This window comes from Tupaia chinensis, unplaced genomic scaffold (assembly GCF_000334495.1).
Source record: "Tupaia chinensis unplaced genomic scaffold, TupChi_1.0 Scaffold150288_1, whole genome shotgun sequence".
In the NCBI taxonomy this organism is placed as follows: domain Eukaryota; kingdom Metazoa; phylum Chordata; class Mammalia; order Scandentia; family Tupaiidae; genus Tupaia; species Tupaia belangeri.
This window is the reverse complement of record NW_006210128.1, coordinates 622,667-627,281: the sequence shown is the minus strand read 5'-3', so window position 1 is coordinate 627,281 and position 4,615 is coordinate 622,667.

The window sequence follows — 4,615 nt, the reverse complement described above, 5'->3', positions numbered from 1 at the left end:
TTTGCTATAGGGCACGTGTGCTCGCCAGAAAGACAGAGAGAGACAGAGAGACAGAAAGCGAGAAATCACCCCCCAGGGGGGATGGTCATGCCGCAATCCCTTCTCCATTCTCCTCTCGGGATCTTGGGCACGCACGCACACGCACCCGGCGTGAGTTTAAGCCACCGGGTCCAGGGCTCAAACCACGGTTGACTACATGGGAGTCCAGCGACATAGCCATTACGCTAACTGCTGGTTCCCAGGACTGATCTCATAGGCCAGTTTGGAGGATTCAAGGGCTAATGTACCATGTGTAACATGGCAATTGTTGCCAGACCAGGGTCTGAGGCTTCATTCTAGAACCCAAACCAGATCTGACTCTCAACAAGACACAAAGAGGCAAAGGTGCTGGGAGGGAGGACAGAGCATTTACTATGGCATGGCCATCCGGGAAGACGCGGAAGGACACGGCTGGCTGGTCAGCCAGTTCTCAGAGCTCTCACACGAGGGGAACGAGGCTGGGGCTCGTGCTGACGCAGACACGCACAGGGCAGGGGAAGGTGCAGCGGGGTTAACTGGGGGTACAGCCACTATGGAAAGGTCGGCCATTGCTATTGTCCTCCCGCAACAGGAAGCGGTAGGTGAGGCATTCTTTTTCTCTGGTGATAATTGAGGCTCAGGGGGGTGGTGACATGCTCAAGGGCACACAGTTGTGTGTGGCCCATCGTCCTCAGGGGACAGGGAACAGAATGGAACGCAGTGAGGTTCCAGTTGGACCAGACGGGAGAGTGAAGCTGGGCCTCCTAAATGCTGCATGGGCTTTTAGTTAGACACCACCCTGTCTCTGCTGGAGAAGCAGCAGGCATCCCATGCTTTGATCCCCCAGCCTCTGAAAGCACACACGCATGTGTTCTTTCACACTCACACACGTGCATACACGTATGTACACGTGAGGGGACTTCACATGGAAAGTGGAATTAAGGTATGGGTTTACTGTGGGGCAAACACTTTGAAATGCACATGAATCTTTGTGGTTGAGTGGTTAAGGGAGTTGGATTTCACATGGTCAACCCTGGTTCAAATCCCAGCCCTGCTAACTTGAAAACTGTGCTGGCCACGTGGCCCCCAATGCCAGCAGGATGGAGAAATGAAGAGGTTATGGTGTGATTAGCCCCACTGAGGGTGCTTTCTCCTCTCCTCTCTCTGTCTGTCTCTCTTACTCTGGTCATTAAAAAAGCACCCTCTGGCAATCGTAGAGAAAAGAAATGCATGCATCATTTTCCCCCAATACACGTTTTCTAGGAACTTTGGGAAGTCGCCTCGTACGTGTGTGGATCCTCTTTCTGCAGAGCCGCTGGTTCTACCATCTCTGTCTGCCTCCTCCTCCTCCTCTCACTTTCTGATGTCCTCAGAGGGGCACTCTGGGAGAGCCTTCCTCACACACTGCCCCCTATTGCCTTCTTCTGGGGAGAAACACAGGGTCTTGGCCTGAGGGACAGAACCCATGAGCCAGACCCGGGCCCAGGCCTGATGCCTTACACTGCCCCCATCCTGGTCCTTGTCCTCAGTATCCATTCTGCTTCCCAGTCACGTCCCCGATGTACCGCACATCCACCCACTTTGCAGGTGGTGGGGTACCTTTTAACATCTGTGGGTGTGTTCCACTTCCTTCTCGCCTTCTTTTTCCTTTAAGTAATTTTTTGTGGTTAGAGAGTGTCTTTTTGTTTGCTTGTTTTGTTTTTGTTTTTAATGTGTCAGAGAGGATTTTTTGTTTTTAGGTTTTTGCCATAGGGTGCATGCACTTACCAGCGAGAGACAGAGAGGAAAGTAAGAAATCACCCCCAAGGGGTATGACCACAGCACAGCCTCTTCTCCTCCATTCTCTTCTTGGGATTTGGGGCAGACCTGCGCCTGTGCACAGCATGATTTTCAAGCCTCTGACTCCGGGACTCTAGCTGCTGAGCCATGTGGGAGTCCAGGGCCTTAACCACCTGCTGGCCTCAAGAAAGGGGTTTTTGACAAGTCTTCCCATGTGATCTTTTCTACCCTAGTCCCTAGTTACCTAGGATCGCGGCGCCTGTCCTGTCCAGGTGGGTCAGGGACAGAACCCCAGCCTCACATGCAGCACAGGTATTGTGCGGTAGCATCACTACCTACACCAGAGCGGCTGGGCCTTTCCTGTCCTTCACGGTGAGGGGACAGGACCCCCAGAGTGGGGAGAAGCTCATTCCCTCTCCTCCTGTGGGTCTTCAGTTGCCTCCGCTGAGACCAAGAAGCATCTATTACAACTCTCATCGGCGCCCAAGACAGACTGCCCATTCCCCTCGCCCTCTGCCCTCTGCTCATTTCGCAGAGGACCAGCCCCAGGCCAGGCAGCATAACTGCCTCCCCTGTTTCTGACTGCAGAGCTTCTTGGCTTGCTTGCCTTTGGAGTTAGAGAACTTGGGTCTGAATCACTGTGTTAGCTGTACCTCATTTAACCTCTCCGAGCTTCAGTGCGTAGGCTGCAAGACGAGGAAGCAGTGCCGCTTGCCTCGCACGGTTGTTGTGAGGCTCAAGTGAGGCTGCCCGAGAAAAGGCTTAGCGGGAATAAACTCTCAGCAATGCTCAGCCCTGCCTCTGCCAGTCTGAGAGGGGCCCAGAGTGACACGACACTCCCACCAGATGGTGGTACCCACTCCGGGAAGGGCAGGGTCCCTGCCCACTGCAGTTTTCCATGAAATAGGACACAAAAAAGTAGGGTCAGGCTAGCCATCCACTTGACAGGAAGGCTCTTTGCCCAGAGGCTTCACAGCAATTTCTTTCTATGTTTGCTAGAAGGCACGTACACTCGTAAGAGAGAGAAAAAGGGAGAGAGAGCAACAGAGAGACAGAGAAGGAGAAAACACCCCTGACGGGACATGGTCGTGCTGCAACCCCTTCTCCACTCCTTCCTGTCAGGTTCTGGGCATGAACACACATGTGCCTGGCATGTCTCCCAGTGGCGGGGGCTGAGATTCAAACCGCACACTCAGCCATGAGAGACCTGGCTCCCTCAACCCCCAGGCTGGCCCAGAATTGCTTTAAGCGATTGCCCTTCAGATGTGCTGTAATATGCAGAATTGTAATCTGAATACATTGCAGGAAGAGAGGAGGAATTTACTGATTATTATTTTTTCAACAAAATTTGTTTCCAACCAAACTGAAGTGAGGGCTTCCACTTCCTCACCTCCCAGGAGCCCCTGAGCATTGTGAGGCCAGTGCTCTGAGGTCACAGAGGGGCGGGCCTAGAAGGGCAGAGGGCTTCGCTTTCCGAAGGATGACAGAGGTGCAGAGGCGTGCGTGATTAGCCCAAGGTCATGCAAGCCACTGCGGACAGAGTCTGGGACTCAGCGTTTCCTGACTCCGATCCCAGCATGTTTTTTCATGGAAAACGGAATCCTAAGGAGTATTTAAATGTATTATTATTTTTTAAATCTGCCAGAGGGCACATTTGTGCTAGAGAGGGAGAGAGGAAAAGTGAGAAAGCACCCGTCCCCATGGGGGAGACTCCTCTGCAGTCCCTTCTCCTCCATTTTCCTCCTGGGATTTTGGGCATGCCTGCACATGTGCCTTGTGTGTTTCTCAAACTGTCAGGTCCAGGATTCGAACCACGCAGTCAGCCATATGGGATGTAGTCGCCGTAACCACCATCCCAATGGCTGGCTCAAAACATAATATTTTTTAAAAACCTTGGTTTCTTCTTACCCAACCAATGCCCTTAGCACAGCTGCCCATAGAACATGGAATTAAGTGATTTTTAATTTCACTTCTTCCTCTCTGACTTTCCAGGATCAGAGGCAGCAGGCCTAGCTAGAGAAACCCAGAATCAAGTAAGCAGTTTCTGGATTCTGAAGGAAGGACCAGTGAGGACCAGAGCTGTGGTCCTGGACAAAGAGAGGCTCATATAGGCTCTGGCCTCGACAGCTGAGCCCTGGATTTCCAATCCTGCTGACTACGGGTTCTTCAACCTGTCAGGGCTTTACTTTCTCTTCGATGCAATGACTGGGCTGAAGGAAGCTGTCAGATTGGAAATCAGGCCATCAGGGGGTTATTGGAGGCTTTTGAATTTTACACAGGAAGGAAGGGATAGGGATGCAGAAGGTTAGTATCTTACCCAGGAGTGCTGCCTTCTGATGCCCGGGGAAGCCAACACCAGGTCCAGGACTCTTCCCTGCACTTGGCCGCCCTGCAGAGAAAGAGAAGTTGCTGTGCTGCAGCTCTGCGTTATACATCACAGGCGTGGGGTCAGGAGGGACAAAGTTTCCAGAAGCCGTGGTAGCTGAGCCATAAATCAGACAGGCACTCCCCAGCTGCTGGGAGGCAATTTGGTGTTGCTGGAAAGAGAAGAAAGGCCTGGTCAGATGGGGAAATAGCGTGTGCTCCCTGCAGAGGCCTGCCTTCTCTGCTTCAGGGGCAGGATCACATTTACCCGGGAGCAAGACACGTGTGCACGTGCGGGAGTGCAGGCACGCCCACGCCCAACCAGACCCCTACTCACCTGGAGGTGTGTGTGTGTCTCTGTATGTGCCATCTCCTGGCACATGGCCGTACGTGCCTACAGAAATTCCGAGAGACTGCAGCATGCCTCCCCTAAAACTGGGCAGTCTACTTCTTC